This window comes from Hipposideros armiger, unplaced genomic scaffold (genome assembly GCF_001890085.2).
Source record: "Hipposideros armiger isolate ML-2016 unplaced genomic scaffold, ASM189008v1 scaffold_275, whole genome shotgun sequence".
Lineage (NCBI taxonomy): Eukaryota > Metazoa > Chordata > Mammalia > Chiroptera > Hipposideridae > Hipposideros > Hipposideros armiger.
Window position 1 is genome coordinate 1,997,995 of NW_017731625.1, and position 6,765 is coordinate 2,004,759.

Sequence of the window (6,765 nt, forward strand, 5' to 3'; positions counted from 1 at the left end):
GGGCGCGGTGACTCAGTTCACTGCTCTCCGACGGAAAACCCAGCCCGGCGCCGGAGCCTCCCGGGAATTGTAGTTCGCCTCCTCGTGGTACGCAGGCGTACTGCCGAGTCCGTCTGGCAGCGGGAGTTAACGAGCTGTCGGCTGAGGGCATTCGCTCGCGGGTGCTGAGGTGCGGGGAGGTGACGAGGCCGCAGAACCCGCTGCACAGACTTCCCAGCGGTGGCAGGATCCGGTGGCGCACGATCGCTGCGCTCTAAGTGCCACCTACGCCCACACCTGGGGTCGCAACGCCGGGACACCAGCGAGTGAGCCACGCAGCCGTAGTGGCCGGCGGCTACTCGGACCTCGAACCTGGCTCCGCGTGGGACGTTAGGTGGACAAGGGGCGGGGGTCGGAGGGGAGGCCTTGTGTGCTTGCGCCATTTGTCACTCTGGAGGGGACAGAGGAGAGTCATGCCGGGCAGCTTGCCCAAGGCCGCCCAGCACTCAGAATGGCAAAGTCTGGCCTTTAGCCTGAGAAAAGCCCCAGGATGACAGACCCGTGAGGGCAAACCATGATATGAAGTGAATGAAACTCCCAGAGGTGGAACATTAAAGGGAAATGGAGGAAACCCATTTGCCCTAAAGGCAAAGGGGCTGGGACGCCCAGACTTCAGAAAGTAGACTTACTCGGCTCCCTGAGCAAGGCCAGGGTTTGCAAGTGAGGGTGATCTTGCCTCTGGGAGATACCGGGCTGTGTCTGAGGACACCTGTGGTGGTCACGGCTGGGGTTGCTCCTGGCATCCAGCGTGTGGGGGCTGGGGATGCTGCTCAGTGCCCAGGAGGGCTCCAAATGTCCATCCACAGTGTCCAGGAGGAGACCCTGCCTTACACCTCAGCATCGTGAGTCTAGTGATATGCAGGGACCACTCCATTTACGCCCAGACATGCCTACTAAGGAGTGAGGAAGCGGCTGACCATTCTGCCAGATAAAGCTGACATCGAGTTCACCATTCTCTCCCCTTCCGTGTGAGGAAGTCCTCATCAGGCCTTTCTTGTGGAGAAAGGATGAATTCCAGTGGTTTGAACATTGAAAGGGAAGATCATGAGCCAGGTGCCACAGGTTTGGGTGAATAGGGGCGCTGAGGGGATTGCTGACATCAACCACCAGGGCAGGTGGGAGAGAGTTGGTCTGGAAATGCTAGGAAGGGGCTGGAGGTCCTGGATCCATTGCAACGAGTTGCAATTTAGTCCCAAGAGCAAAGAGGGAGCCTCTTGCAGTATGGTTTCAGGGTTGTATTCCTCCCCCCTCCCCCTGCCCCAGGAGCTTCACACAATCCCCTGCATGAAGCCCCTTGACAACAAGGGAGGACAAGGAGCTGCCTCTCTACTTGCCTGTTGTTTCCTGGGACAGCCGGAACAAAGCACCAAAGACTGGGTGGCTTAAAACAACAGACATTTACTCATATTCTGGAGGCCAGAAGTCAGAGATCAAGGGCTGGTTTCCTCTGAGGCCTCTCTCCTTGGTGTGTAAACGGCCCTCTTCTCCCTGTGTCCTCACGTGGTTGTCCCTCTGTGTGTGTATGTGCCTATTCTCTTATAAGGACACCAATCATATCGGATTAGGGACCACCTCAATGACCCCGTTTTACCTTAATTATCTCTTTAAAGACCTCCATGTCCAAACACAGCCATATGCTGAGGTCTTGGGGGTTTAGGGCTTCAACATGTGAATTTTTTGTGGGGGGAGGGGAGCAAAATTTAGCTCGTAACAGAAATACTGTGTATCTACTTATATACTGTATGTATATCTGTGCTTTATACATAAAAAGAACAAGTTATATTTTCCTCTTTCCTACCCTCCAAAAACACATTTGTAGCACCCTCTTGGGAACGCATTCCCAAATGTTAATATTTATATTTTTTATTTCCATCCCCCGCCCCCTCCCCTTGGGCAACCATCAGCTTGTTCTCTGCATCTGTGGGTCTGTTTCTGTTTTGTTTGTTCATTTATTTTGTTCTTTAGATTCCACATATAAGTGAGATCATATGATATTTGTCTCTCTGTCTGACTTATTTCACTTAGTACAATACACTCTAGGTCCATCCATGTTGTCGCAAATGGCACTAATTTCATTAATTTTTATGGCCAAATAATATTTCATTGTATATATACCACATTTCCACATTTTCTTTATAGAATTGTCTATTAGTGGGCACTTAGGTTGTTTCCCTATCATGGCTATTGTAAATAATGCTGCATTATTTACCCAGATGCTGGGTCATATGGTGGTTCTGTTTTTAATTTTCTGAGGAACCTCCATATTGTTTTCCACAGTGGCTGCACCAATTTGCAATCCCACCAGCAGTGCACCAGGGTTCCCTTTTCTTCACATTCTCACCAACACTTGTTGTTTGTTGATTTATTGCTGATGCCATTCTGACAGGAGTGGAGTGATTTGTGGTTTTAATTTGCATTTCTCTGATGATTAGTGATATTGATCATCTTTTCATATGTCTGTTGGCCATCTGTAAGATAGTAACATTTGCAAATGTTAATATCTTATCATGGGACATTTATCAAAACTAAGATATAAATCGGAATGGTGGTTGCCAGGAGCTAGGGGATGGGGGGTGCGGAGTTGTCTATCAACAGGCATAAAGTGTCAGTGAATAAGCCTCAGCGATCTGATGGCCAACATTGCATCTACATCCAACAGTAATATATCGTCCACTTAACAACTTGTTATGAGAATAGGTCTCATCGTGAGTGTTACTACCACAATAATGGAAAAACTACAACTAAGGCACTAACATGGATTCTGTACTATTAGCTAGACTATAAACTTGATTCAGATCTCACCAGACATCCCACTCATGTCCTTTTTTCTGGCCCAGGACCCCATGTAGGATCCCACTAGACATTTGGTTGTCACATCTCCTCAGGCTTCTCCAACCTATGAGGGTTTCTCTGTCTCTCCTTGTCTTTCATGACCTTGACACTTGTAGAGCAGAGGCCAGGGATTTTGTAGAATATCTTTCAAGTTGTGTTTGATGTTTTCTTATGGTTACCCTGAGGCTCTGGGTTCTAGTGAGGCATCCTCCTCGTGTCACATCAGAGGGCACCTGACACCCTCACACATCATTGGTGACATTAACCCTGATCACCTGGTGAAGGCGGGGCCTGCCAGGAGTCTCCACTATAAAGTGGAGGGTTAACCGTTTACAAGGGACTTTACAGCGAAGGCATCTCCTGCATGGTGAATGAGGACTAAGCAGGACTGCCTCGGGTTTTGTCAGAGAGAACCAGAGCTGGACAGTTGTCAGAGTGATAGAAACAAATTTAAATCAGGAGCTCCTGCAATGGGGAAAAGAAAGATGAGTATAGATCTGGGCCCAACTCTGAGCACAAGGTGGACCAGCCAAGGAGCAGGTGGGGTCAGTGGATGGAAAATCTCTAAGAGGAGACTCAGGGGGATTCTGGCTACACCAGCTAACAGGATTCCTGCTGTGGCAGCCAGTGACATCACCTGGGGAACAGTGGGGGTTATAAGGAATTTGATCAGATACCCAGGGGTCAGATATGGAGGCCAGTGTGTCGGGGGGGTTCTCCCTAAAATGACTTAGCCAGCTTCTTGCTAAAACTGGGCCATGCAAAGACGAACTTGGAAGCTCAAAGGTTGAGGCCTAGTTGAGACCAGGGCTGAGAGAGGCCTGACTAAAGTCTGGTCTTGGAGAGCTCCCTGTCACAGTGCAGAGGCCCAGCATCAGGGGGTCCTGTAGGTGTGTTAGGAGCTGAGAGTTCCCCACGTGCTTTCAGGGCCACATGCTCCCATTCCTTGTAAGTAACCTGGGAGAGGCCAGTCAGCATTCTTCCTGCTGTGGCCCAGGCAGTCTGGCAGAGGAGAGAGAGGAAGGCCCGAAAGGTAGAGGAATCCGAGACTTGAAAGCGATGGGGGCATCTGCGGGGGTAGAACGGAGCCTTCCAGAATGTGAGTCTGGGAGGTCGAACTGGGTTGAATGGGTCCCCCCATCTCACCCCACAAGTTCACATTCTCCTGGGAACCTCAGAATATGACTTCAGTTAACCCTTGAACAACACGAGTTGAACTGCATGGGTCCCCTTACACACGGGATTTTAAAAGTAAATGCATGCAGTACTGTAAAAGTGTTTTCTCTTCCTCATGATTTTCTTAATATTTTCTTTTCTCTAGTTTATTGTAAGAATACAGTATATAATCATATAACACAAAGTGTGTGTTCATGGACTGCATTATCGGTAAGGCTTCTGGTCAACAGTGGGCTATTAGTAGTTAAGTTTGGGGGAAATCAAATGTTATACACAGATTTTCAACTGTGTAGAGGGTTGGCACAGGTTCTGGGGTTTGGGGACAGGCCTGGGTCTGGTTTTCACTGAACCTTTCTCCTCTCGCAGCTCTGTCTGCCCAGAACCTACATTTTCCCAAGAGGCGAGGATGGCTGCTGGCTGCCTGCACCCCTGGCCCCAGGTGAGTGAGGACTTCCTCCTTTCCTGAAAAGCACCCAGTGTGTTTGGAGGGAATATACATCCCAGAAACATGGTCCCTGGTAGAGAAGGGAACCCCTTGCATTGTGGGAAACGAGGGAGAATTCCCCAGAAGCATCTGGTCCAGGTCCTCATGCATCTGTAAGCGGAAGGAGAGATGCTTTTCCCTCCAAGAGCCCCGTGCCTGTGCTTCCTTCTGAGGGCTGGGAGCACCTCTGAGGCCTGAGAACCTGACACCTTTCCGCACGGAGCGGAACAGGCTGGGGGATGCCTAGGAAAGCACCATCCTCTTAAAAGATATATATATATTTTTAAAGATTTTTATTGGGAATTGGGGGATGGGAACAAGTGCTGGGGAATTGGGGGAAGGGGAACAGACAAGTTGCTGTCCTTTTGTGCTTCAGTCTAGTTGTGGAGGACGTTGCTTCACTGGCCCAAGTTGGCACCATCATTGCGCTCTTCCCGGGCGAGGCAGATCAGTCGCCGGCTTCTGGACGGCCGCTCACTGCGGCTGCTGGCCGCTCACGCTGGCTGCTGGCTACACACGGTAGCCCATGGCAACCCACTGCCACAGGGGCTGCAGCCTACGCCGTCGCCGGCAACTCATGGCAGCCCAGCTCCAGGTTGAGCTGTTGTTCAGCATCTTAGCTGTGGAGGGCAGTGTCACTGGCCCTCAGATGTGGGATCTGAACCGGGGCCCTCTGGCGTCCCAAGCCAGCTCTTAACCATCGCGCCACTCGGCCGGCCCTTAAAAGATATTTTTTAAGTGTGGTAAAATACACGTAACAAAATTCATCATCTCAACCATTTTTAAGTGTACAATTCAGTGGCATTAAGTACATTCCTATAGTTGTACAGCTTTCCCCACCATTATCTCCAGAATTTTTCATCTTCCCAAGACACTCTGTCCCCATTAATCATGCACTCCCCTCCTCTCCCCCAGCCCCTGGCCCTCACCATCTACTCTCTGTCTCTATAAATCTGACTCCTCTGGGGACCTCCTGTGAGTGAAATCATACTGTATTTGTCCCTCTGTGTCCGGCTTATTTCACTCAGCATAATGTCCTTCAGGTTTGTCCATGTTATTAGAGGTGTCAGAATGTCCTTTCTTATTAAGGCTGAAACTGCCTTACTATGGTGTGTCTATCAGAAGGGTGAGGGGAGTAGCAGCTATCAGACAGTTGGGACATCAGATCTGTCAGCCTTGGGGAGCAGCTTAGGAACGCAATTGGTCTGCATCAAAAATACAAAGCTGATCAACAGCCAGGTTTCAGGCAGTCCCCTCTGAGAACAAGCCCTTCCCTGTGGGCATTTGTAAGTGACCCAGATGATCCAGCCAGCATCCATGATGTTTTCAGTTTGGGTCCCTCAGACAGGTGTCTTAGATCTGTACTGTCTCCCGAGGCAAGGTCCTTGCCATTGTGCCTGTACCCGCTGTCGGGGGTCAGCGTGGCCGAGGCCGAGGCCCAAGCAGCCCGTGCGACACTGCCACTATCAGTTCTAGTCCAGAGCTGCTGCAGGCAGTGAGGCTCTGGATTCAGGATTCCAAAATCCCACGCTGTCTTTCAGCAGCAGCAAAGCCAGACAGCAGGCTCGAGTCTGTCCCAGGGACCACATGGACCCACCCCAACAGGCACAGGATGCCACTGCCTCTCTCTGGCACACCTCTGAGAGCCCATTAACAGCTCAGATCTGTGTCTTTAGAGCTCCAAATGCCTGTCTCCATCTCTTTCCATATTGTCTGGGGTTCCGATAGGTATGAATCATAGTAAAAGTCATGAGTGATGGAGACTCATTTCGTTTTAATATTTAGAGAGTTTTTATTTTACCAGGCAGCAAAGAGCAAAGAAGTTGTGTTCCACTAACACTTTTTCCCCCCAACTTTCCTTGAATAGGATGATCTCACTATTAAGAAATAACACATATTTGGGCCGGCCGAGTGGCACGTTGGTTAAGAGCTGGCTTGGGACGCCAGAGGACCCTGGTTCGGATCCCACATGTGAGGGCCAGTGACACTGCCCTCTACAGCTAAGATGCTGAACAACGGCTCAACCTGGAGCTGGGCTGCCGAGAGTCACTGGCTAGGGCGACGTAGACTTCAGCCCCTGCTGCAGTGGGTTGCCATGGGCTGGGCTACCGTGTGTAGCCAGCAGCCAGCGTGAGCGGCCAGCAGCCGCCGTGAGCCGCCATCCAGAAGCCGGCGACTGATCTGCCTCACCCAGGAAGAGCGCAATGATGGTGCCAACTTGGGCCAGTGAAGCA

General features: G+C 50.6%; 1 protein-coding gene across 9 annotated transcripts in view; it reads left to right on the forward strand.

The window, feature by feature from the left end:
• Positions 1-38: 38 nt before the first annotated feature.
• Positions 39-6,765, forward strand: part of LOC109390643 (zinc finger protein 555-like) — a 34,291-nt gene continuing 27,564 nt past the window's right edge. For 2 of the 9 annotated variants that reach the window (XM_019657416.1, XM_019657424.1), the window contains exons 1-3: positions 39-1,504; positions 4,193-4,257; positions 4,414-4,486. The gene's annotated coding sequence lies outside the window, so the exon portion shown is untranslated. Of the gene's footprint in view, positions 1,505-4,173; positions 4,258-4,413; positions 4,487-6,765 lie in introns of those variants that run through there. The other 7 variants (XM_019657418.1, XM_019657419.1, XM_019657417.1 and 4 more) reach the window with 7 other exon arrangements.